This window comes from Mus caroli, chromosome 15 (genome assembly GCF_900094665.2).
Source record: "Mus caroli chromosome 15, CAROLI_EIJ_v1.1, whole genome shotgun sequence".
NCBI classification, from domain to species: domain Eukaryota; kingdom Metazoa; phylum Chordata; class Mammalia; order Rodentia; family Muridae; genus Mus; species Mus caroli.
In genome coordinates, this window is record NC_034584.1 from 78,428,704 (window position 1) to 78,455,541 (window position 26,838).

Below are 26,838 nucleotides of genomic sequence, written 5' to 3' on the forward strand. Positions count from 1 at the left end.
ACTCTACATGGGCCAGACTCTGGGCTCACTGTCCCACAGGGCCTGATCAGCTTCCAGCGAGTCAGTTCTTAGATGAGAAGCCCAGGGAAACGTCCCAGCTGTGCCGGGGCTCAGCACACATGTGCCCCTGGGTCTTGGCTTCGAGGAGACAGATAGGCATTAGGCTACCATTGTGCGGACCCCTCCTGTACCCTCACTATCCTGAGGCATGCAGGGAAAAAAAAGTAAGTTCAGCATTAGCAACAAGAACAGATGTCTCCAGAGCCCCGAGATGTCAGGGACCCTAGGCAGTCGGTCATCACTGGTTGACTCCATATTGACTTGGCCCCTCCCTGTCCTGATTCCATAATGACTGCCATCTCTCACCCTCCAGCCCATTGCCCCAGGTAAAGGTCATGCCCTGCTGGGTCACGGAGCATTCAACCTACCTCTACCTCAGGCCTGTAGCTCTAGCACGCACCAGGCTCTGGTCTCTCACCTAGCTCTCTCTTCCCATCACCTTCCATTCTAGACCCTTGCTATAAGGACATTGAGGCACAGAGAAGGTCAGCACAAGCCCAAAGTCACACAGCAAGGACGTGGCCAGGCCTGAGGGGCTTGTGTATGTCCTGTCTGCAGGGAGAGCCACCCTTCCCTGCTCTTTGAGATACTTCAGGTTGGGCACAACCCTGGACCCTGCCTGTCTCTCCTCACAACATCTCCCACACCGGATCTGTGTGGCTCAACCCCCTGCCTGCCCTGGGCTGGCATTCCTACAGCAGCCTGCACTGCAGCTTCTGGGTGGCATTAAGAGCCAGGCCATAAAGGAGGCCAGCTCCCTGCACTCCCACCCGCTGCCCCTGGAATCCACCCTCCTGAGCCAGGCCGGAGATAAACCTTTTTTATCCATTTTGGCAGGCAGCACACTTGGGTCTGTGTGCCCTTATCTAGCCATAATCCAGATGGACCGTGGCAGCCCAGAGGACTGGGTGCCATGTAGGGCACCCATGTGACAGCCTTGTGGTAGGAGCTGGAAGGTTACATCATCCTTAAGGCTAGGGGTGCTGCACTGATTATCAGTGTACAAGAGGGAGCACAGGGTGTATGTGTGCGTGTGCGTGTGCGTGTGTGTGTGTGTGTGTGTGTGTGCGCGCGCGCGTGTGCGCCCAGTTTAGCTTGTGACAAAGCTGAGACTACAACTTAAGCAGCTGACACGGTGCAGGAAGGGCTCTGAGCTGGGAGTCTGAACACAGGTTCAAGTTTCAGCTCTGCCACTTCTTAGCTCTGTTGCTCTGGGTGAGTCCCTTTGCCTTTCTGAACTTGGGCCACCCGAATACTTTTGTCACTGTCCTCTGAGGACCGTAGTGGTACAAAGTTAATAACCTCATTAGGATCTTCTTCTTCCCCCTCGACAGATTTGGAGCCACACAGAAACCAGTTGCATGCCAGCCGCTCAAAGAGCCCCAGGAGGAGCCAGTCAGGGAGGTTCGCCATATTACACCCTGGGTCCTTCCCCCTCTACCCACGCAGACACCAGGTATGGCTAACACCCTTCTTGGCTGAGCAGAGGCCCCACTGGTTCAGTGGTACCAGCTTCTAGGATGGTGTCACAGTGGCACTGTTTGAAAGAAAGAGACCTGGAAATAGACCAAAGGTCAAAAGATCAAACTGTGTCTAATGATGGCCAAAAGCAGCGACCCCTCAAGGCAAAGAGTGGTTGCACTGAACCTCACAGGCCACCCAGCCATGCAAAGCCAGAGGAGATGCTTACAGTCCCCAAGCTGAATTCAGGTTGACACTCTTACAAGGCTGGAGAGAGCTCTAAAATGCAGAGCTACTAGATGTATCTGGATACATCAGGCTGTGACAAGGCCCTCAGGGGAGAATGGGGGACTCTGTGGGACATGCAGCAGCTGGCAGATGGCCCTGGTGAAGACAGACAGGGATATTTGTGCTATCACTGACCAACAACAAATGGGTACCTATCAAAGCCACCACACGGATTTAGGTAGCAAAAAGCTAGAAGCCAGGGACAGCAATAGATCTAATTCCATGGTCTAGGTCCCTCAAATAAAATATAGAGCAAGAGAGAAAAATCCCTACATGAAAGCCAAAAGGGGACTTGGGGGAGACAGCTCAGTGGGTAAAGTGCTTTGTCACGCACATGATCACAAAGATCCAATTTTGGATCCCCAGCACCTGTGTAAAAAGCCAAGTGCAGTAGCGGGTGCCTGTCACCCCAGTGTGAGGAGGGAGAGATGGGGGGACCCCTGGAGCTCAGCAGACAGTGCAGCAAAATTGGTAAGCACCAGACTGAGTTAGCAAATGACACCCCCACCATCACCCCAAACTCAAACGTAAGATGGAAAATACCAATGTGGAACTCTGGCCTACACAGGCATGCGCACGCGTGCGCTCGCGCACACACATACACACATACTCACACACGTGCATGCACACACTTGTTGTACACTCAAGCTTAAAAATAAAATATAAATGACCATGCCTCCTCAGGCAGGCACATGGGACACTGGATCCTTCTCACTGAGGTCATGCTTCCTGGGGGGCCGGGCTCAGATGTTCTTACCCCAAGAAAGACTTGTTTCTGAGTGACTTTCAGCCTCCTTCAAGGGAGCCCCAGAACCCTGTCCTCTGGGAGACTCTTTGGTCAGAGACCCCATGTCTGGGTTTCCTCATCCATTAACCAGGGCCAACAGTAACTTCATATCTCAGTGCTTTGGTCTAACACGAGGGGTTCCACTCTCAGAGCCCAGGTCACCTCTTATGCAGCCCCACCGAATGGCCAAGGAATACTTGGTCTCTTGGGAGCTCACTCCTTCCTCTGTAAATAGTTCTTCTCAGCTCAGGGGAAGGGAGAAGCCTGTGTTCCAGTCTTCTTGGCCTTCCAAGAATTCACAGCTCATGGGGGTGGATACCTGGACAGACGCTGGGAGCAGAAATCCAGTTCTGCAGATTGTTAGAAGGAGGGAAAAAAATAGCCCTTATTGGTGCCGGATCACATGCTTTGCCCACATCCCTAGGGGGACCATATAGGTAATTCTAATACCTGCCTGAAGGGGGCACTATTCCTAGCAGAGGACTTTGGATCCAGACTGGCAAGAGATAGGAGTGGCTGGCCAGCAGGCTGGCTGGTGCTCTGGGGCAAGAGAAGTGTGCTGTGGATGCTAATGAGCATGGCTTACCAGCTTGGGACCTTGGGACATGAGGGGCCTCTGTGTTCCCATCTGTCTAATGGGATGGTGGTCAGGTCCCACAGTTTAATGTCCAGGCACTGAAGAATTTTCTCTTGCTTGGCACTATTGGGAGGTGGAAGTTAGTTAAGAGGTAGGGCCTAGGGGGGACATTTGTAAAAGGGCTGCTGAGACTACAGCCCTTCTTCTTCTTCTTCTTCTTCTTCTTCTTCTTCTTCTTCTTCTTCTTCTTCTTCTTCTTCCTCTTCCTCCTCCTCCTCCTCCTTCTTCTTCTTCCTGTCTTTTGTTCCGGCCAGAAGGTTCCCCTACCATATATTCCTATCATGATGCTCTCTGCCTTACTAGAGGCCCAAAGCAAAAAGGTCACTGACCATGGGCTGCTGGTCCAAAATGATAAGCCCAAACAACCTTTCCTTGTTTTAAGTTGATTGTCTCAGGTGTTTTGTTGCAGTATGGACAGCAGATCCCCACACACGGCTGATCACAGTACCTGGAGGGTGGCTGTTGCAGATAATGGAGGATGGGTCAGGAAGGCAATATCACTGTTCCTAGGCCTGCTCTAATCAGAGGCTGGGCAGCTTCCTGTAGAGGGTCGGTCACCTAGGTTTCTGTCAGTGCTGTAGTCAAGAAGTGGCCATAGACAGAGCTAGGGAAAGGCAGATGCTATGTTCAATAAAGCTTCATTATCACAAACCATCAGCCCAAGTTTGCAAGCCCCCAGGCTACCCCTGGCCCGGCAAGCCTTCCTCTCCTGGGAGCTGGTTGAAATGCAGGCTCTGGATTGGTCCACTCTGCCTACCTGGCTACTTGCTAACCGTTCCCAGTGTCTGCAGGGTTAAACTGTCCTAGGCTGGAGTACCTGTGGGGGACCACACTGAATCCAGAGAGAGACCGGGAGGGGATGTGGGAAGGAACGACAATGCCAACCATAACAAACCAAGTCACCAAGGCAGCTAATTGACAGTGGCTGCTGTTCCAACCAGAGGCTTGTCATCTATGATAAAGTGAAGTTGCCTCTAGGCCAATCAACTTCAAATTTATGCAAATAGGACCACCATTGCAGAGACGGCAGAGCCCCTCTCTCTAACAGTCACAGTCAGTCTCTTAGCTGGCCTGGACGACTGTGGCCACTCACACTTCTGCCCCCCCCCCCAACCTGGTTGGTGACTGGAATTAATGAACCCCATGCACGCTCCCCAAAATTGGCACCCAAACAGCCACCATGAGCCAGGCAAGGCTTGAATGCTCTTCTCAATGGTGGCAGTGGCTCCAGGACTGACCTATGACATGGCCATAGGCTTTAGTGGGACAGGCCTACCTGTCCTCATTAGCTATCATCCAGGATGGCTTTCAGAGGCATGGCTGAGCTCGGAGAAGACCAGGCACTCCCAAGGGCTGCAGAGAGTGGCTCTTGAGCCCCTTGGTGAGCACGTGTAAGCTCTTACCAGCCCAGATCCAAGCAGGCAAAAGTCTCTCCCTGGTGGCTTGCAACCTTGCAATCCCTGGAACCCCAAATGCGTCAAAGACCCCAATATCATTCCTCACCAGTCCAACCCCCCAAACTCCTCTATCTTGGACTGCTACCTCCCTGATCTGCCTTTTACCCCAAGATGAGTCACTGGGCTGAGGGGAGTGGGGGCTGTAAAGTAGGTAAAGGACTCCTCCAGTTATGCCCCCCAAAGAAACACCAGTTAAGACCCAAGTGTCCTGTCTGAGCCTACCCTGTAGGGCCCTCGTGTCTCCTTACCCAGGCATGGTTGGAGTCACTGGTTTTAGCTGAGAGCTTCCCTCCGGATCAGACCAAACCTCTGATTGTCTCTCCTAGAAGTGGAAGGTCCCTGGCTCCCAAGGGCTATCTTCTGCCTGTGCCTCCTCCTAGGTCAGATCCTAGCACCCCTGCCCCGTGAGTTCCCTCTCCTGCACCCTCACACCAGCTAGGGACTCCTCCTTCACTGTCTCCTCAGCCCCAACCCTGCGCCACCAATGGAGACGATAGATCTAATCGCACTGGCACAAGAACATCAATACAGCATCCCCCTGAGGGCACTGGACCTGCCCCTCCCACCACTGCCCAAGATGCCAGGAGGGGATGATGGAAGAGACATTCAGCAACCCACACATCCTTAGGGCACGCACCTTGAGAAGAGCTCACCTTGGGGGGAATAGCTGGTGAGTTTATTTGGAGAGGGGACTCGCCTTAGGGAAACATCTTAGAGGCCACGCCTGTTAGATTTTCATCAACTCCACACAAGCCAGAGTTACCTGGGAATATCAGCTGAGAGAAGGCTTCCATCAGAGTGGCCTGTGGGCATGTCTGTGGTAAATTTTCTAGAATGGTGATTGATGTGGGAGGGCCCAGCTCACAATGTGCAGTACCTCCCCTGGGCAGGTGGCCTTAGGCTGTATAAGAAAACAGGATGAAGGCTGGAGAGATGGCTTAGCAGTTAAGAGCACTGACTGCTCTTCCAAAGGTCCTGAGTTCAATTCCCAGCAACCACATGGTGGCTCACAACCATCTATAATGGGATCTGATGCCCTCTTTTGGTGTGTCTGAAGACAGCAACAGTGTATTCATATACATTAAGTGAATAAATACATATTTTTTAAAAAAGAAAGAAAGCAGGATGAGCAAGCTGTGAGGAATAACCCAATAAGCAGAGTTCCTACATGGCCTCTGCTTCTGTTCCTGTTTCCAGGTTCCTGCCTTGAGCCCCTGCCCTGACCTCCCTCAGGGATGGAGTGTGACTTGGGGTGTGTGACACCTCCCCACCTCACCCCCCGGAAAAAAAAAGCGTTTCTTCATCATGTTGGTTCAGCTTCATGGATTTTTTGTTTTGTTTTGTTTTGTTTTGTTTTGTTTTGTTTTGTTTTTTGTTTTTCGAGACAGGGTTTCTCTGTATAGCCCTGGCTGTCCTGGAACTCACTTTGTAGACAAAGCTGGCCTCGAACTCAGAAATCTGCCTGCCTCTGCTTCCCGAGTGCTGGGATTAAAGGCGTGCACCACCACGCCTGGCTTCAGCTTCACGTTTTATCACAGCAATAGAAAGCAAACTAAGAGAGAAGTTCACCTTGGAGTCTCATCCTGGGCGGGGACCTGGGGGACAGAGCCCCCGTCATGCACACTCATAGGGAAACGTCTCCCCCGGCCCACCCTAGGAAGTCTGCCCTTTCCCAGCTGGAAAGTGTCTGGTTATGGAGAGGAAATTGCCATGTCTTGTGGTCTCAGTTGATGTTTGTGTAAACAACAAGCGTTTTGGGGGTCTAATTAGCACTGCTTTCAGGAGGACTCTGGGCTCAGAACTTCCTTCCACTGGGGAGGTAGGATCAGAGGCTTTTGTGAAAGAGCTTAGTCTGGAAAAAAAAAAACCCAAGGAGAATCAGCAACGGGAGGGGATCTGGGGTGGGATGGGGGGCATGCCCGCAGAGGGTGGCCACAGACAGCTACAGTCACTGAGAACAAAGCCAAATCCATCTGGGAGGAAGGACCCCACACACATGACTTTGTCTTTACATAGGGTGCCAGTTCTGGCCTGATGGGGGAGGCTTGAGGGTGGGTTTCAACCTCGGAGTTGTCCCTCTCCCTGTTGGGCTTCTGTGTGTGCTCAAGGAGAGCGAGGAGTAGCCAGGGCCACTCGTGAGCCTCAGAGGAGGCCACAGGCCTGATCTGAGACAGTGACACTTTCAGGACCCTGTGGCAGATCCCCTGTGGCAGACGGGAACTGGAGCCACATCTCCGACTCTGGGCACAGGCTGTCTCTACACTGCCCCCAGCAAGTCCAGCAAATCCAAGTGACACCTGAGTGGCTCAGGGTGGGAACTCAGATACTGGAGGCCCAAAGGCTTCCTGTGCTCAGACATTCATCTTATGGCCTTCTGGGGAAACGTTTATCTCCTTGTCTCAGAGAGTAGAATCCTTAGAATCAGGCAGATGTTTAACGGCTTCCAGTAGGACCAGTTAACAGTGGAACCAGGAGGGAAAGACTGCCCTGAGCACCTACTGTGTACCCAGATCCGAAAGCCTTGGCCCCTTAAATATTCGAAATTAAATATTCTCAGTTTTCAGAAGAGAAAACTAAGCCCAGAAAGACAGCCCTGCTTGCCTAAGATCACACAGCAGCCAATCTCCTGGGACTTACACCTAAGCTTGTCTGATCTCCACAGTCCAGAATCTTTCTGAGCTTTGGCGCTTGGCTTGGGGCTTTAGGGGGAAAATGGGGTCTAGGGGAGATTAATTTAGTCCCTGTGTCCCAAAACCAACCAGCTTTGGTCACCAGGAATTCCCTCCCATCCCTACGACCCAAGAAAGAGCAGGAGCATTTGAACTAGTGCTCTCAATGCCCAGAGGTGCCTATAGACACCTGCACACACCAGCTCTCTATAGCCCTTGAGACCTCTTGGGGGCTGCGGGGGTCCACTTAGGCCACCAAGGAAGTGTCAACTTTCTGGCTCTTTATTCGGTCACTTTAATTAGCTTGTGGCTCAGATCAGATGCCAACTATGGGGTAATTGAGAATGGGATGCCCCACGTGCCCCAGAAAAAGTAGTCATAGACACAGAGGCTCTAAACCCTCAAGGCCTGCCTCCTGGCCCCAGAGATGAGGCACTGGAGGCTCACCTGGCTTCAGTGCCACCCCCCTGCCAGGAACAGTGGGACCAGAAGCAGACCCTTGAATCAAAGCTTCATTTTTTGTCTTTCCTTCCCTCCCCTTGTCCTTCCATTCACCATACAGATTAGAACCGTTTACTGAACAGCTACTACATATGACCCCAGCCCAGGGCCTGGGGAAGCATGCCAGACTAGTCTTGGAGATCGCGTGCCATCCTGAGGCCCTGGTGTGCAGGGCCTTGGGTCAGTGGAGGGGCAGGGGATGTACATGCTTTTTCGGTTAGCTACCCCCACCAGGTGACTGAGGAACACAAAGCCCATGGCTGTCTCTACGGCCATGACTTCCCAAGGCTGAAGCAGGCTGATTTCACTCAGAGAGCCCCCCAGGTGTCCAGCTGGAATTGGGTTTAGAGGAGGCAGCTGTGGGCAGGGAGGGCATGAGTGAGCTACAGGGAGGGGAAAGGCCTGGCTAGCCTTGGCCAGGTTACAAATAAACTCCAGCCCAGCCGCTTCCCAGCCGTGCCTGAGGGAGAGAAAATAGCTTTCACACTGTATTTGCTGATTTTTTTTTTCACTCTGCTGCTTCTAAATCGATCCCGAACAGATTGTCCGATTGTTTGGATTTCAGGAGAGAAGTCGCACGCCTTTGGCTGGTCTCTCTCCTGATGACATTCTCTCCCCTCCTCTTTTAGTCAGGGTTTAGACCAACACCCAAGGCTGTCTGGGATCATCCTGGGACCTGGGACCTGTAGGTGACAGTTGAGGGACCAGCTCCAGAAGGGAAGGTTCTACATTCCACAGGGGCACCCTTGCCTAGGGACCCATAACAACATGATGTCCCTGACGGACTATTTCCGTTGCCCTAGGAAGGACAGGACCCTCTAGGACCCGTGGAACCACACCCTCCAACTCCCTTGTCCAGGAGAACACTGTAAGTGTGGGGCTGAGCCACAGACACGAAGGACCATGGCAGCGCTGTGGTCCCAGTGCCCACAGCAGGCAGGGTAGCTACGTGCGCTCTTAGGGACTAACAAGACCATATTGCACAGAAGACTGGGTTACCTGTCCTGCCAGTTTGGATTGATTAGTAATGTCTGCTCTGGGCACAGCAGCAGGTGGTGGGGGCGTTTGAGTCATTCTAAGTCTCCAGGGTGAAACTAGAGCTCTGTGCTGCAAGGCTGGGGTAGGAGTTTTATGGCCCCCCACCTCCATTCACCTTTCCATGGATGCTCAGGGATAGCCAGGTCACAATGTAGAGAGAGTCTCCTATTCATTCCTCAATGCTTTACTGTTATTCCATTTGCCTCTCTAGTCTCACCAGCAACCTGGGTTGCAACCTCTTCCAGGCAGGCCTCCTTGATGCCCCCATCACTGCTAGACAGAGTTGCTCCATGTCTGTTATGCCCAGCATCTGAGAGTTTCCTCACAAAGCAGTCACATCCCAGGACAGAGAAGGTGACTGTCCCATCTGCACCAGAGGCTCTGACTCCATTGGGCAAGCCCTAGAGGTCAGTCAGATCAGAAACTCATGACACCTGGGACAACTGTCCCTCCCAGTCCTGCTTCCCTGTCCTGCCTCTAGCCATTGAAACCAGGCTTCAGTGTTACAGCCCTTCCTCAGTTGTCATACACTCCAGGAAAGTCAGACTCCCCGCCCCCCAGAGCAGGGTTCCATACCTCTCATACAGACCCGTCCTTCCTCTGGGCTGGTTACCCTCTCTTGCCGTCCCAGGCATTTAGATAACAGAAGGTAATGAATGGACCTGTGCCTTCAGCAATCTAATGTGGACCCATTTTACAGAGAAGGGAACTGAGGTAGAGAGGTGAAAGAACACTGAGTGAGGCCAGCATGCTGAGGGCGGGGCCCAGGGCAGAAACCATTCTCCTTTCTCACTAGCTGACCAAGGCATCCTCCTGCAGGTGGGAGAGGGAAACTGGCTGGGCTCAGTGAGTCCTGCTTTAGAAAGCCTCTTTGCTGGGACCTACTGTTTTCAGAATGACAGAATAGGGCTCTGGTCAGGAAGGAGCTCTCCCAACCATTGGGGCTCAGGGAAGCTGGCTAGGCTGTCCAGCCCTGTGGTTGCCTTTCAGCATCCCTGATTCCAGCCATCCTGTCTCTATTCTGCCCGCTGGGCTCTTGAGACGAACTAGCATTAAGGGCTGTGTGGCCTTCACAGCTGTGTTATGCATTGATGCTCCTGAGCCTCCCCTGCCCCCATCACTGCAGCTCTGAGCCCAGGCTCCTCCTCTGATTTTGTTCCCTTGCAGGCGGCACCTGCCCTTCGAACACACTGTTTCTGCTCCCAGGGCTCTGAGCAAAGATGGCACAAGGCAGCCTCTTGCATGATGGGGAAAAGAGAGTCAGAGCCACTCCAAGGCAACAGGAAGGCAGGAAGTTCAAGCTGAGTGTGGCACTGCCCAGCTGCAGGACTAAACTCTGGGATGCCAAGGGACCTGGCCCCAAGCTGGACCACCAACCCAGTGAACAAATCATGACAGGGAGAAACACAGCGGGTACTGCTTCTCTGCACTAGCTGTTTGAAGTTTCCCTGGGCTGCCCTGACATGAAGCTGTAGTGCTTCTCCTGCCAGGATTCATTCATTCATTCATTCATTCATTCATCCACCCATTCACTTTGCCATTTCTATCTCCTTCAGTCAGAGCAAACCTGTCCAACCTGCTGTGTCTAAGTAGAAGCCAAAGCTTCTCCACCTAGAATAGAGAAGGCTAGCCCTGTCCTGGCTTCTGTGGTATTTATGTTATCCTATGACAGTGTGTAATGAGCCACCTAAATCCCACCAGAACCCCGGAAACTGAAGGCCAGAGACAGTCAGAGGTGGGGTGGGATGGAGGAGTCATGGAAGGAACTGGTGGGGGACTCAGAATGCTATAGCCCCTGCCTTCACCCTCTCTGCATGCATGTGACAGTTGTCACTGTGCTCATAAGGATCCACTTTGAAGACACTGGAGCTCAGAAGAAAGCGCAAGGTCCCTGGCTGGCTGGCAGGCAGGGGTGGGGCTGGAACAGAGCCCCAGTCCCTCACTGCCTCTTCATCCCACTGCTGGGCAGTCGCCATTGTGCTGTGACAGGAATGACTCTGGGCTTCAATATCCTTCCACATACATTCTAGTTACCATTGTGAATACCCACTGCTGCAGGGGTCCACAATGCTGTTTCTCCAGGTCTCCTCAATGTCCAGGCAGCCATGGCAACAGAGTAACCAGTTTACATTACAGAGTAGGGCTTCTGAAAGCTCTGGCTTGGGCACTTAAGGCAACAACCAATGCATTCTAAACAGTCACCCATTTTTCAGGAGAAGAAACTGAGGCTGCAGGGCCACATAACTTTCCCAAGGTCCCCCAATGAGCAAGCATGCAGAAGAGACACTTGTCCAGAATGAAGCCCAGTACAGCCTCTGTGACTCCCAGGGCTCGTTGCCTTGGTGACAGGCCCCAGCACAGCAGCTGGGCTCAGTCCCAAAAGGGCTCCAATTCCAGGCAGTTACACCCAGGAATGTCACATCCCGGACCTGCTCCCAGAAGCCTGAACCATCTAAACACCACAGTGGAACAAACAAGGTGATGCTGTGGGGGTTTCCTGCTGTGCTGACAGGGGTCATCCAGGATGCCAGCCTGCCTGCTTTATTCACAAAGCCTCCATCAGCCTGTTTCCAGGTGTGCAGAGAGTGGGACTCAGGCAGCCTCAGGCCCCACATCCTTGAAGACCCAGGCCCTGCCACAGCCCAGGAAGGAGGGATCCAGAGCCAGTGTCTGGAGCTTATCAGTTTAGTAATGAGTTTCAATAACAGCCTGTATGCTGCCCCCAACCCTTACCGAGCCCACTCAGTCCAGGGCCACGCTGGATCTGACTATAACTAGCCACCTTCCCTCTTGCTTTCTGAATTCAGCTTTCCTTAGAGAATCAGAGATCTGCTTCAGGCAGTCTGAAGGTGACAGGTGACAATGGGCACAAAGGTCTAAGAAACAGACATGTGTCAGGCTAGATTGTGACAAAGGAATGTATTCGAGCCTGAAGGTGTCACTTTGGGGCCAGGTCTCTGTGGGACACATAGCATTCCTTCCAGAAATGTCCTTTGCCTCCTCTGCCGGGCATCCCTCCTGCACACCCTTCAAGACGCCAGCTAGCCAGCTAAAGCTCCCTTTCCCAACAGCCCTCCCGGCCCCCCTCAGGTACCTCTGTTCTCCTGCCTCCAGTCTACGCAGCACAGCCGGGCAAGTGGGTCAAATTCTCTCTGCCGCTCTGAGCCTGGCTCTGAGCGAGGCGGCTTGCAAGGTGCTCTGGGAGCTGGGAGTGAATGGACGCTAACTATGCTTGTTCTCAGCTGGGTTCCAGCTGCAGGTTTCCCACAAGCCTCTATAAAGCAGTCCCCATCCACCGCTGAAGCACGCCTGGTAGCGTGGCCGAGATGCTGGAAGGGATCTGCCTTTAATTTGTGCTGATGTCTAAGAAAATGACATTTTATCCTGAGCCCCTCGTTCATCCAGGAGCTTCAGAACCTGGCACAGGAGTTGAACTTTCCCAGGCCCACGCTCAGAGCAGGGCTCTCAGCCAGGGCAGCTATGTCCCTCCTCCAACCTTCCCTCTCCCTGTTCCTAAGAGACTGCCAGGCAGGAATAAGCAGATTAGGGAGCTGGCTTTTAAGAGACCACGATTGGTCTTGTTTTCCATGGAAGTGTGAACAACAAAAATAATTTTTTTCTCTCCCAGGCTCATAGAACTTAATTCACTGTTAAACAGGTGTCATTTGAAACATGTGAGGACTCTTTCTCTCTTCTCCAAGGTGTGTGTGCCCATGTCTGCTGAGGTCTGCTGTGCAGAGAGCTGTGGGGCACTCAGCGCCCCTCCCCGAAGGTGAAATCAGGGTGCTACTCACGTGGTGACCTGTGTGCCCTATTCATTGAGGCTTACTTTAAAATATAGATATATGGATGAGTGTTACCGTGGACAAAAAAGGGATCCCAGAGATGACTCTCAGGAGTTGGCCTGGGGGAGGCTCGTAGAGAAAGTTCATACTTTATGAAGCATCTGCACCCCGTCTCCCAGGCTCTGAGTGGTACCCACCATCTCCGGCTAGACAACCTTGGCTCTCAAGGACCTCCAGGGGACATTTCCTGTCTGCTCAGAGTTCCAGTGTCCACATCTACCTATCTCCAATATAGGCTCTGGAGGGCAGGGGTCACCAACTTCAGTTGTCAGTGTCTCCAATACTTACCAAGGCAAGGTGTCTCCAACCTGCCTGGGACAGGCTAAGTCAAGCCACCCAGAGAAGGTCACTGAATATCCTCAAAGGAAGGGAATGGGCTGATGAGTGTGTCTACGGAGGTAACATCAGCAGGACTGGGGCAGCTGGCACAGTCAGGGCCCAGTTAGAGATGGTCTGTTCAGACAGCCAGTGCTGAATGAGGACCTGACCCTGTTTCTAGATGGAGCTTCCTAGGGGGTAACTCTGAGCAGGTTCCTGCTACTATCCCAAGGGGGTCTCGTCTAAAAGCGGCCCCAGCAAGGGGTCCTGGGATGTGATGAGCTTGCTAAAAGGAGGGAAGGGCAGAAAAGGAGGAGAAAAAAAACCAGAACCTCATCCACCAGGCCTATGAGCAGCCCCTACAGGGCAAGGAGCATACAACGCACCAAGGAAGTGTGACCCAGCACAGGCAGGACGACCTCCTCACTCACCCCTGCCGCTGAGCTTCTAGAACCCACTGTATAGGACAGTGGCTGAGAAATAAAGTTCCACTCTGCCTAGGGATTGCCATAGCAATGGAGGATGAGTTAACAGAGGTCAAGTACAGGAAGATAATATCTTCCAGCACAAGAAGAGTCATATTTTGAGACCATCCTGAGGAAAGTCAAGAGATTATTACCAGCAAGAAGATGACGATGCCCCCATGCCTCAGTTGTCACACAGGGTCTGCAGAGCCAACTCCTTTCTCTCCCAGAGGGTCAAAGGCTGAGTTCCGAACAATGTGGCCTGGTCCTCAGTAGCAGGGTCACACTGAGCTTTCATTAGCAGCCTCTCCTACCACAGGTCCCTCCATGTGTACATAAGAACCAGCAAATGTACCCCTGGGGGCTCGTGTGTGAGAGTCGGTAGGACTCCAGGCACAAGGCTGGGAGCTCTGCTCTGAACAATGGTCCTGTGTGCAGCCTCACGGAATCCCATCACTGCAGGCACAGCCTAGAGTCTGTGTCAGCGAAGTCCCTTCCTGCAGGCACCAGCAGCTGACACGGCCAGGCCTAGAGTCCACCTGCCGCCTTCCCCCAGAAGCCAGGCCCCAGGCAGCGGGCAGCAGGAGTGGGGCTGGCCAAGGGTTACATTTGTGCTAGAGGGGCACATTCCTTCCTCCGGGCGCCTCTCCTCTGTGCTCCACCATGGGAGCTTTGAGCATTAGCAAGCTTTCTTTTCTCGCTGACCACCCCCTACATCTATCTCCATCTCCATCCCTAGAGTTAAGATACGGTGGTTGTCAGTTGTTAGGGTCCTCCTGGGTCACCTCCTGATGCTGTCTTGTAGCCTCTCAGCCCTGCCTGGCCAAGGAGGGGCTGCCCCCTCATCACTGCCTGCAACTTTGCTGTGGAGAGTTAGTTTATCTCCCTTCTAACTGACCCACAGCTCTTGCGACCCTACCCTCACCCGTGTGCCCACCTCTTGTGCCCCAGCAGGCTCAGCAGGGCCTCTCCTCAGCTGCTTCCTCCAGAGCCACCAAGGCCCAGGCACTGCCCCCGGGGCCACTAAAGAAGGGCAGGGCGAGAGCAGTGGATGGACAGATGGATGACAGGTGATGGGGGAGTGGCCTTCAGCTGCTTTCCTTTTGGACAGGTCCCAACCCCTTTCTTTTTCTCTCACCTCCATAAAAGGCTGAGCAAGCAGAAATGCTCCCAACCCCAACCATGCCCCTCCTTCCTGCCCAGTTGTCCCAACAAGCTCCAAGCTGGATGGTCCAGGACAGCGGGGTTGCTGCTGCCAGAACCATTCCCCCCTCTCACTCCCAGTCTGCCAGTTTTGTGCCCACCTTGACAGAAACCTAAGTCAGCACAGGAACCCAGAGTGACTGTGAAGTTAACGCTATCATTCCCCCACCCCACCCCACCCCCACCCACCCTGGCAGGCCAGCAGTGGTGGCTCCTGCCTGTAATCCCAGCCCTTTTGAGGCTGAAGCAGGAGGATCACAGTGAAGTTAAAGCTCTTCTGAGCTACATCATGAGTTCTAGGCCATCCTGTGTTACAATGTGAAACCATGTTTCAATAAAACAAAACAAAACTAAACTAAAACAAAATTTAAAAAGGAAATCCTGATCTGATGCTTTTGGCTTAGCTTGAGCCTAGAGGCTCGGGGGCTGCCGGGTAACAAAACTTTCTAGCCAGCCCTGTTCCAGATTCTACCTCCGCCAGGATGGGCCCAGGAGGAAAGAAAAGAGCTTCTTAGGGAGGGCTTAGCATTAGGGGAAAACCTAGGTTCTGGGCAGCCGTGACTAGCCTGAGTTGATACCAGGGACCAAAGTCTGGTTTCAGAGTCTGGTTCCAAAGGACATTTCCAATCAGCCCCCTCAGCGGTCAGGGGTAGACAATCTCAAAGGTTCCCAGGCACCTTTGGGCAGTTGGGATCAAGCAAGAGAACAAAGGGACAGAAGGGGGAAAGTTCTGGGTTGGCTGGCTCTGGGAGGAGCCCAACGTGCAGTCACAGTCTCAGAGTGTCAATGGCCAAGGCATCTTAGACAGCATCCTGAGAAACGGGTCCAGGGACCCGCCTGGGGTCACACAGCCCATAGCAACTTGATCGGGCTTGTTTTCGGCCTTTGATCCGGCCCTGGGTTACAGCAGCCTCTGCTGATGGGAACCACCCCCCCTCTATCTTAGAGGTGAGGAGACCGGTTCAGAGGAGTTGAGAGCCCTGCTCAAGGTCAGACAACCTCAAGAGAGGTCCCTCTAGTTTCCCATGCAAAGCACTTTTCTCTTCTTATGCCAGGCTGGGGTTCCCTGGCAGGAGCACCCACTAAACCCAGGGCACCAGAAAACAGAAAAGTCGTGTGTATGGGGGGTTAAGGATGCTTACATGTAAATACTCTCGGGACAAATTATGTAACTCCGGTTCCCGGTCCCTCCATGGCCCCAGGGGTACAACTGGGGCAGTAAACACCCACTTCAGCACCCACCCGGGGACCCTAGCCTGGGGGACCCCGTCAAGAATCAGACTCTGCTTGGCCCATCAGGCAGTCGGCGCTGCTCCTTCCAAGGAGAACAGTTGGAGGCGCCAGGATGCGCTGCCCCCGTTTCGTCTTTTTCCCCCTCTGACTGGATAAGAAATACTAATACTAATAATGATAATAATAATTAGAATAAATAGAACCCGAAGACGCTGGGGTCTCGTTGCTATGACAACAGCTGGCACTAATGAGCTTTTCGGAGGCCGCCGCCGGGCCACCCAGCCCCGGGCGCGGAATTACTATGGATCTGGCCCTGGGAGGTGGCGGCAGCGGAGCCTCGGGGTTCCCGATGTCGCCGAACAGGAACCCAGGGCAGCCAAGCGTCTCCCAGCGCGGCTCCAGAGCCCTGCCCCACGCGCACTGGCTCCCCAGCCGTCCGCGCTCCGCGGCGACTCCCAGCCTGGTCCCGCTGCTGTCCCCCGCTGTCGCCCGGTCCTGGCGACCACCACCTCGCCCCGTTCCGGCTCCCCCGACGCCGTCCCGCCCGCGCTCCGCAGCACTGCGTGGACCCCGCAGCCCCGCGCCCCGCTCACCTCGTGCTCGCGCCGGTCGCTCCTCGCTATGTAGCCCGGAGCCGGCGCCCGCGGGAGCCGCCTGCAGGGGCGCGGGGCTGCCCACGCGCGCCGCCGCCGCAACAGTTGTCCGCCAGGCTGCGGGCGCGTGGGGCTCCGGGGCTCCGGCCGCGCTCTGCCCACTGCGCCCCACGCGCGTCCCGCGCCGCGTTCAGCTCGGCCACCGCGCCCTCTGCTGCCCCGCGCCGGCTCGGCCTGCGCTTCTCTCTCTCTCTCTCTCTCTCTCTCTCTCTCTCTCTCTCTCTCCCTCTCTCTCTCCCCTCCCCGCGCGTCCCAGTCGCTTCTCTTCTCCACCTTGCTTTTGCTCCGCCTTTGTTTTTTCTCCATCTCTCTCTCCTGCCTTTCTCCTCACCCTCCGTTTTCTTTCCTCTCATCCTTCACTTTCTTCTTGGCTTTTTACTTTTCTCTTCCCCACTCCGTCTCCCCCACCTCCCTTTCCAGTTTCTTCCTTCTCCCTTCCCTCCTCTCCCCCTCTTCCCAACCCCACCAGAGGGTTCTCCTGAATCTCCCCCATCTCCTTTCCACCTGCTCCCCAGCTTGGTACCTGCTCTGAAGGACACCAGGCACCAGCAACTGCCTGCAGGGATGGAGCCTCTCCTTCCCCGGGTGGACAGATCCAGCTCTCGACACTCTGCCCCACCCACCCTGTGCATCTCCCCAGCTCTGGCTGGGAGATCTGTTCTGCTAGCCACCCCTGAGGCAAGCAGTCAAGGGCAGGGGCAGACTTGGTTTGAGTTTTCCCAGCCTGCTAGACCTGGGTTTAAACCTTCACCCCATGTCTCATTCTCCCCATCACACCCCTAGTTCTGACTTCACCCCCATTTCATGGCTGACCTGCGGGTACCTGACTCCATTCTCACTCTTGTGGGTCTACATTTCCCCATTGCTTGGACAACCTCGGAAAGTCCTGTGGGAGCATGTGGTAACCAGCATTCTTCCCAGGGGACAGTCAGGATGGAGCTTCTTCACTGTTCACTGAAGAGAGAATACCCTTGAGCATCCGGAAAGGCAGACCCCCCCCCAAGATCCACCCCTCCAGGCCCAACTGCTGCCACCCACATTTTGGGGTCACCTTTGACTTCTGAGACCTCAATGGAACCTCAAGGAAAAGGGAGCCGAGCCCTCGAAACTCTCAACTTAACTTCTTGCCATGGCACTGAGTGGTTCCTTTGGACTCTGCTGACAGACAACCAGGCTCAGAGATGTTGAGAAAGCACCTCAGGGGCGTACAGATGACAGGAGGCAGAGTCAAAGCTCACACTGAAGCCCAAGCATCTCTGTCTCCTCCACAGGTGCCTCGTTGACACGGAGGGATTCTTCTAGAACAGACCTTCTGTCTCTTTCACTGCAGGCTCTTGAACCCCATGGGATGCTGGAACCTGCCTGGCTCTTTGCTGCTTTTTGAGGGTAAGGGGCTCAGGGAGGCGCCAGCTGGTTAGAACTAGTGCTTTCTCTCACCCAAGCCTGTGCAGGTAAAGGGTTCTGGTTCCCACATCACAGCATCCAGGCCCTGGTTCCCTTCATGGACATAGCCTGGACTAACTTCCTGGACTCATCTGAGACTGGGGCTGCCCATGGGAACTACTTCAGCCAATGGCCAGGGCACCAAAGCTGCCAAGATAGGTAAGGCCAGGCTCTGGAGAGGGCCAGAGGGTAGGCAGAGCCTGCTTGGTAATTGGGGGAGGGCAAGAAGTGTGTGTGTGTGTGTGTGTGTGTGTGTGTGTGTGTGTGTGTGTGTGTGGTGTGATTTCAGAGCACTCAGGGTCATGGACACAAACCAAAGCAGTTTTGTGTTCCTTCTTGCTGACGCAAACCTTCCAAAGAGGAAGTTGAGGAAGACCCTACTTCAGCTGAGGTCAAAGACAGAGACAGGGTGCTCCTCTGAGTCCTCTGTCTCACTCCATGTCAGTGTGGGGGACCACACAAATCGAAGCAACTTCAGGTCTTGGTAGGAGCAGGGTTAGGTGAGCTGGGCTCTCTGGCTCCCATTGAGACCCTGGTCCCAAGATCTCTGCAGTGAAGGCCATGACCAGAGACACTCTAGTGTGGACATCAAGGAAGCAGGTCAGGTTGGGAGAAGTGGGGTGTAGCGTGGGGTACCCTGTGTGACATCTGATATATGTGTGTTAGGCATGGGTATTGTGCAGTAGATGTTGTGTGTGTTGTGTCTGTGTTATATGCTGTGCGTGTGTCTCATCTGTATATGTGTTGTATGGCATGGTCTGGAGTGTTTGCGTGTGTTAGGTGCCATGGGACATGTGTATGGTGTGTGTGGTGTGTGCAGGGAGCCGAATGTAGCCTGCTTTGTATGTGTGTGTGCTGTGGCTGTGGCTGTGGGTAGCATGTTTTCTGTGTGTACATGGGTGGTGTGAATTGGATGAACGTCATGGTGTAGATCACGGTATCTGGGGGGATGCATCAACAGATATTCAGACACAAAGGGTGGATGGGATGTATGGGCGTCTCACTTTGCCTGGCATTCCCACGTGGCCTCCATGCATGGCGGGTCTGTGTGCATTCCCACACGTGAGGCAGGCTGTCTTGACGAGAGGGATCTGTGTATGGTGGCTTCTGGGTGGAGGAGTCCCCTCCATCCCTCTAACACTGATGCTAAGCAGTCTCATGTTGTAATGAGTGTGTGTACCTGAGGACATGGTGGCTAGTGACCACTGACGCCTTGCCTCTGGCCAGCCCAATTCCGCAGGACACAGCCCAAGCCCTTGTCTCCTCCCTTGACTACTTCCTCTGCAGGCAGCCTGTGCCACCCACACTGAGGCCAGCATGGGCACGTGAGGTCCCTCATACCTCCCTACACATGTACTTTCTTCACAGGTACAGGGCCCGATTCTGCCTGCATCCCATTGCCCAGGTATCCCTCCTCTGAGGTACAAAATTCTTTAGCATCAGTTTCCTCATTTGTAAAGTAGGATGATCGCCAGGACCAGCAAGAAGATCAATGGCAGACCGTATCACATCAGCCCTGTTAGGCCAACAAGCAAGTGCTGGTTTAGTGGGTCCTTGGTCCTGCCAATGCCTTCTTGTCCTCTAGGGGAAGGAGGTCCTATCATTTGTGTAGCCCCACTCCATTTCCCTTTTTGTTGCCTCTGCATCCCAGTGCCCTGTGGTTGTTTTAACAATGACCATGCTAAGAAGCCCATTCCACTCTCCACAGTTCTGAAGTTATATTTCCCTGGATCAAGTTGTGTCTGAGGCCATATTTCCCTGAGGGCTCAATGAGAGGGCCCTTGCTACAGCTTCAGTCCAGCTGACCCCAGTATCCTTCAGTGGTGGCTATACTGCTGCAGCTATATTGCTATACCAGGGACCACCCCAACTATCCCTGTTAACTTCCCATCTTAGTACCTTAAACTCAACGCCACTCCAAGCTATTTCTTCTCTCTCTCTCTCTCTCTCTCTCTCTCTCTCTCTCTCTCTCTCTCTCTCTCTCTCTCTCTCTCTTCCTTTCTTTCTTATTACTTATGATAGGATCTTAAGTATCCCTAGCTGGGCTCAGACTCCCCAAAGTGACCTTGAATTTTCTCGATCATCCTGCCTCTATTTCCTAAGAGTTAGGATTATAGGCATGCACCACCATGCACAGTGTATGTGTTGGTGGGGACAGAATCTAAATATGTATGCTGGGCACACACTCTTCCAATTGAGCCACACCCCAGCCTCCCTTTCCCCCCTTTTAAATGACGTTCTACTTGTTTATTTTGTATGTGCATACGTCTATGTGCACACACACCTGAATGCCATGGTGGACATGTGGAGGTCAGAAGACAACTTTCAGGAATCAGTTCTCTCCTACCACTCACTATGTGGGTCCCAGGGAATAAACTCGGGTCTGTCCGGCTTGGCAGGAAGGCCTTTACCCACTGAGCAATCTTGCCAGCCCTCAAGAGACCCACCCCAAATTCAGGAATGGGGCTAAAATGCCAAGGGGGTGGGGGAGGAGAGTGTTTCTCAGCTTCCTTCTCCCTTGCATATGCAGAGAGAGACAGGCTGCCAGAGCAGGGAGGACCAGGTGAGGCAGGCAGCTCAGGGTCACGCGTGGAGCCCCTCCCCCACCCAGAGGCGAGCTGGGAGGTGGGCTGGGTTCCTTCACAGCTGACCAAGCAGCTGCTCTCACCCCATCACGGCGGCACCTGCAGTGGGGAGCCCTGCTCTGCACCCCAGCACCACCCTCATCCTCCGGCCTTATTTACTACATCTCAGCCTTCGGGAGGCCTGCTCCCCCGCAAAAGCAACTGCTCACCGGGCAGGCGAGCGAGCTAGCGAGCGGCAGGCGGGCCGGCCTGGCGATGACTCATGCTCTCTCCGCGGAGTGCAGCCTTTTCAAAGGGCTGGCTGGGGAGGAAGCTAAATTTAAAGCCAGGCTTCCCGAGAAGATCACCTGCCACGTCAAAATCGCTGCCATTTAATTAGAAGTTGGGGGCATAAGGCTTTCCACCCTGCTCTCTCTGGAATCCTCCTGGGGAAGGCTGAGGGGGAGGCACAGCCCCAGGGGGCAAGAGCCAGCTGGCTCCCCAGCTGTGACATGTCCCTTAGTTCCTTCCCCCAGACTTCCTTCAGGGAGTGGTCCCCACCTTCCAGGGACCATCAGTCTCTTCCTTCCTCCTCTTCAAGGGTTCTAACCCTGGGCATTGTAGAACAGGGCTCAAGAGGTCTAGAGTTCCCTGTTCTCCCAAGAAAGGATAAGGCTGTATCAGGCCTCAGCTCTGTCTTCAGACAAATGCTGGACCAGGGGACTTTCCATGGGACTTTCTGATCTTTTCATGGAGGGGGTAGGGGCACCTGTTGCCTTGTTTATCCACAGAGAGTGAGAGACCTTTGCTGGAACAAGTACTTGGAGGAGCCCTGGAAGGCTTCCTGGTGGAAGGTAGAGACTCTGAGGTGAAAGCTACCTAGATAAAGCCTATTGACCTTCCACTTTGGACAGCTAGCTGCATGTTTGTTTCCCAGTCTCTTCTGGAGCCATGCAGATCACAACACAGCCCTGGCTTCTCTGTGCTGTAGGAACAGAGCTGCCAAAGTCAGGCTGCCCAGAGACTTGGGAAGCCAGGTAAAGCATCAGCTCTCCACTGATGCTTCGGGGGTCAGGGTTGGGGTCATTGGGGGTGGGGGAAGGCACACATTCCCTCGATTCACTTAGGGGGGGTACACGCAACCAACTGACCAGGTCAGGTACACAGAAATGAGCAAGCTACAGATGCCACAGCCATGCTACAGATGCCACAGCCATCTTGGGGACTTGGGAGCTCAGACTTAGAGAACTGACCCGGGGATCCAGAAAGCTTCCCAATCCACACGCCCTAAAGAATGGCCAATGACCTGGCTGTCTATACCAGGACTATGTGGAGATTCCCACTTCTCTGTTCTCTCCTCTCCTGCTCCCTTCTGACTGCAGCTGTGACAACCATGCTAGCCCTGAAGGAGGTGAGGCAGGATAGCTCCCAGTCCTCACAGCTAAGGCCCACCCAGGTCCAAGATGGATCTAGGATCTTCCTCCCTCCACTGACCTGGGGCTATGTGCCAAGGAAGAAGGAGGAGGAGGGAGGGTGCAGACATTACTAAGGATATTGATCTGTTGCATGCAAAATGAGGAAGCTATGGGGTTTGAAGATTGTACCCTATGAGCCCTTAGAAGCAGAGGCTATCCCCAATATCCCAGTGTGGGAGGGGTTGGGTATGAGATAGACAGGTGCTGTTGAGGTTCTCCAGGCAAGAAGGGGAGGGGCTGTGGACACTCTGGTCCCAGCAGGGAGGCAGGTCCCTGATTCCATCTGAGGATACCACTTTCTCTGACAGCCTGTGTAGCCAGAAAGGGGACCCCAGAACCCAGTTGGATATCTACCTGCTGACCATAAGGCCACAAAGGAATGCTGATGGCATGCTCAGTGTAACTTTCTAACCAGCATACTCATGCCTGTGGCTTCTACAGAGATCCTGCCTGGTAGTTCATCTTTCCTGCTACAACAGGATAGTAGCAGCACAGATCTGACTTTTCTATCTCCCCTTGCTATGCAGACCTGTGGTCTAGCCTGCTGAATGGAGCGGGCCCTGCTCTGGGAAACAAAGGCCCTGGCCCTGCCAGTTCAGATGCAGTAGCAAGGGCCCCCAAGCTCCCAGTTTACTGTGGTGACTAAGTCAGGCCCTGCTATGTGGGACATAAAGCTACCAAGGTGTATCTGCCTCTAGGGTCAGTGGGGAGCCAAGGGACAGGCCACCCTCTTCATTACCCCAAACTGAAAAGCAAGAGCCCCTAGGGGTTAGTGTCATGCCTCAGTTTCCCTATCTGTGCCATCACTGATAGTTCTCTGTCCTCTGCCACCCCAACATATACCCAGGAAGTGTCAGGTCCCATTCTCAGGATAGAAAGCACATCAATTTGTGACAAGCCCAGAGAAGGTGTTGTTACAGCCTGTCTTCAGGCTGTCAACTTCCCAGGTGACAAGTTGACAATAGGGACAAGCCAAGGTGTGGGGTTGGTTCCATGAAGGCTTTGGTGACACTCTGAACCCTGGGCCTGAGCCATAGCTCAACTCGTGCAAGCTAGGGTCTCCTAAAGCCCCGCTTCTCTGTACTTGTTCCCAACAGGGACCTGTGCTGACAGAGGGGAGGCCAGCCCAGGCCTTGGGGATGTCAGTTTGTACCAGCAGTGGCAACCTCCTTCATTTGGTCCACATGGGTTTGGATTCTCTACAGCTGGTGGCTCTCACAGCTCATCTTCCCATAGAACCAGCACAGATCCAAAGCAGAGACCATACAAGTGAATAGGGTATTCATCAGCTGGCTTGACAGAGCCTGACTTCCCCGCAGCCATGACTCTCCTCGGCAGACCCAGAATTCCTGTGCCAGCATAAGGCTAATCACAGCCCTGGCACAAGCAGAAACCTTCCCAGCTCACCAAGTGTCCTTGAGAAGTACAGGGACCAGGGCCAGGGACAACCTGGTTCTTAGACTGTAGGAAGGGGGCTCAAAGAAATGGTATAATAGGCCCCAGGCCACACAGCTCAGATGCTGGGCAAGAGGGGCAATCTGAGGATTCCCAATGGCCTGGGATATCATTTCTGGGCATTGGGGGTTCTGTCTTAGAAGATTAGACTGAGGGTCCTTGCTCTCCAAGCCAGTTGTCCATTCTGTATGGGCTGAGTAAGGTTACTGACCAGAACAGGGGTCTGGGCTTGACTGTGTGACCTCATATCACAAGATGATGCTCTGCCTCCCTCTCTGACCTGTTTGTTGGGGCAGGAGATTGTCCTCTAGGATTAGGTGAGAGGGTGGGCTCAAGACCACATCCATTTAACTGAAGCCAAGTAGGGCGATATGGTTCCCCGCCCCCTGCAGCACCACTCAGATACTCCCCACAAATCTGACATGGAAGTCACTTCTGAGTTTCTGTAAGAGAACAGAGCAAGCTCAGAGAGGCTAATTGCATAGAGCCACACAGTTGGGACCACTATTCCCACTCCAGGCTGCTACCCTTGACAGAGCAGAAGGCCCTTGAATGGGGCCATGTCTGTCTCTGCCTTCCAAACCTCAGTTTCTCAGATTGTTCCATGCTTACCTGCCAACCAACAGTGCAAGGTTCTGACAGGCTCACTTTTGATGGCTTCTGGACAGCTCTGCTCAGGCACGGGGATGCAGGACACAGGCCATCCAGGGTTCAATGGCACAAGTCCTGGGGTCCTACAGGGTTCCAAGTCCCTTTAACATGCTAAACTGTTGGCTTGGCCTCCTCAGACACCTTCATCACTGAAAAATTGTGTTAACACACAGCCTAGGGAGTAAATGACCCAGGGAGCCAAGGGCTTGGGTTCTATTCTGGGGAGGCTCCTGGTAGAGAGCCAGCCATGAGCTGGGCAGCAGGGCAGAGTCACAGTCCAGGCCAACTGACCACTGGCCAGCCATAGTAGCTTATATATGGTGAAGATTCTCAACTTACAAAAGGTCTGATAGGGTGAGAAGTAGGAGGCTGAGGGAGGGTGTGTCATGGGCAAGGGTTTAGGGACGCCTACAGGTCACGTCAGAGGGTTTTCCTAGCTGACCCACCAGCTCAACCTTCCGAATAGGAGAATGAAAGGAAATGCAGCCGTTCAGAGCCTGGGTCCATGCACCTCGCCCAGGCCTTGCCCCTGCACAGGTTTCCTCATGAATCCCACTGGCTCACCAAAAGCAAGACATTAGCTATGCATTCAAAGAACTAGGAAGGTTAAGTATCTCTGAAGGTCTCATAGCTGGTGATTAGAAGATGGCAACCTGCGCTGTATTAAATCACAGCAGCATCCTTTGTGTAGAGAAAAGTGGAGCCCTACCCTGGAGGCCTAGGGATGCCCTGACCTAGCCCTCCCCACCTAACCTTTGTACCTTGGGGCCAGAGCTATGTGGACAGACTCATTCACGGTTGGCGCCCAGTCTCCGTTGACTTCTGAATTCCAGGCTAAAGAAGACAGGCTGACTCCTGCCCCAAAGCACTATGGGAGCATCCTGGAACCACCTGCCAAGATGGAACCCAGAGTCAGAGCCCACCAGAGAGGCTGAGACTCTAACTACAGATGAGGAAGTTGAGGAGGAGTACTTAGGGGGTTGCCCTTCTTTGAGGTGTCGCGCATCCTTCATGTCCTTTCCAGATGTAACAGCTACAAAGCAAGCCCAGGCCTCTGGGTCTGCCACTTCCCAGGAACATGTCACTCGGGACAAGTCGCTTTCCTCAGTAAGCTCATCTTGGAAGCAGACTCATCATCGTTTCTTCTTCCCGGAGACTCTGAGATGTGGCTGTAGCTACCAGGGCCTTGGCAAGATGCAGGGATGCTGCCGCCCATCACCATCTCCAGCTATGTAGAGGCTCATGCCCAGAGCTTGTCTCTTCACTTGCATCAGCTTCCCTGTGTGGAGGGCTACCAGTTATGCGACAGCATTACCATCGATGACAATATGGTCACTTGATGACAGGGATGGTGCTAAGAACAAGGGCCCTAGGGGGCATGTCACAGTACAAGCGATGGCATCAAGAGATGTCGTCAGCACAGAAAGGGCAAGGCTGTCGCTGGCCCCTATCAACTTCCCCTTCTTGAGCAGAGAGTGCACGATCCAGGAGAATAGTGTCAAGTCAAGCAGCGCTAGTTACACAGGCACTCAAAGCCACCACCCAGGGCCCGGAGCCCATCCATGCACTGGCCACATGCTCATTACTCCCAGGAGCTTTTCCACTGTCATAATCCTACGCGGCAGACATCCGAACAAGATGTCTTCACTTTATTTGTGACCGTAGCCAAAGCTGCTGTTTGGGCCATGTATTGGCTACCACTCAAGCAGAAGTCAGATGTCACCCGCACGACTGTGAGGTGGCCTCCTTCATTGCCACTTCCTCCTCACAAGCGAGCCAAGGCTGAGACGCAGCGTGCTTTGGGCCACGACCCGGCACCCTTTCTTGTTGCTGTGACCAGGGCCCAATGAAAGCGACTTACGGAAGGGTTTGACTTGGCTCACAGTTTGAGGGTCCAGTCCATCAAGGTCACAAAGGCATGGAGATCAGGAATGTGAGGCAGATGGTCACTCTGTTCCCATGGGAAGTTGAGGGTGATAACATGCTGGTCTTCAGCCTGCCCTTTTCATTCAGCCCAGAACCCCAGCCCAGGGAATGGTACTGCTCACATTCAAGATGAGCCCTCTCTCCTCTGGAAACACTCCAAGAGACAAACTCAGGGGCGCGTCTCCATGGTGATTCTAAATCCAGTCAAGTTGACGGTGGAGAGATGAGTCGTTGCACCTCACCCCTCACAAACTTGACACAAACACATCACTGTAAACCACAGCATCCCTCCCTGGCCCATAAGGCCTCCCTTCCACCGCAAAATGGAAGATGCGTTTTGTCCATCTCTGAGAGTCCCCATAAGCTTTACAAGTTTAAAACACTGCTTGAAAGTACAAAGTGCTTCTGAGACCCAAGCAATCTCCTACCCATGAACCCCTATAAAAAACAAAAAATAGTCACATATCTCTAATAGTGTTATAGAACGAATGTTCTCATTCCAAAGGGGTGGAAAGGGAACCCAGCAAGGAAGGCCAGACGCAAGCAAGACTCAGATTCGCTGAGCCACACACTGCAGATCCATATCTGGCATCTGGGACTCAGGATGGAATTCTCTGCATGCCAACACCCTTGGGCCACCCATACCCCCCTAGCTCTGCCGCCTAGCACATCTGACCCCTCTGCTGGGCCAGCTTCACCCTGTGCCTGTA

The 26,838-nt window shown here is 53.7% G+C and overlaps 1 protein-coding gene across 3 annotated transcripts in view; it reads right to left on the bottom strand.

Moving 5' to 3' along the window:
- Shisal1 (shisa like 1) overlaps window positions 1–26,838 on the bottom strand; it is a 118,788-nt gene that overhangs the window by 51,015 nt on the left and 40,935 nt on the right. The window contains exon 1 of one of the 3 annotated variants that reach the window (XM_029470170.1): window positions 16,555–16,644. The exons of 1 other annotated variant lie outside the window; for it this stretch is intronic. The gene's annotated coding sequence lies outside the window, so the exon portion shown is untranslated. Of the gene's footprint in view, window positions 1–11,992; window positions 12,238–16,554; window positions 16,645–26,838 lie in introns of those variants that run through there. One more of the 3 variants, XM_029470169.1, reaches the window with a different exon arrangement.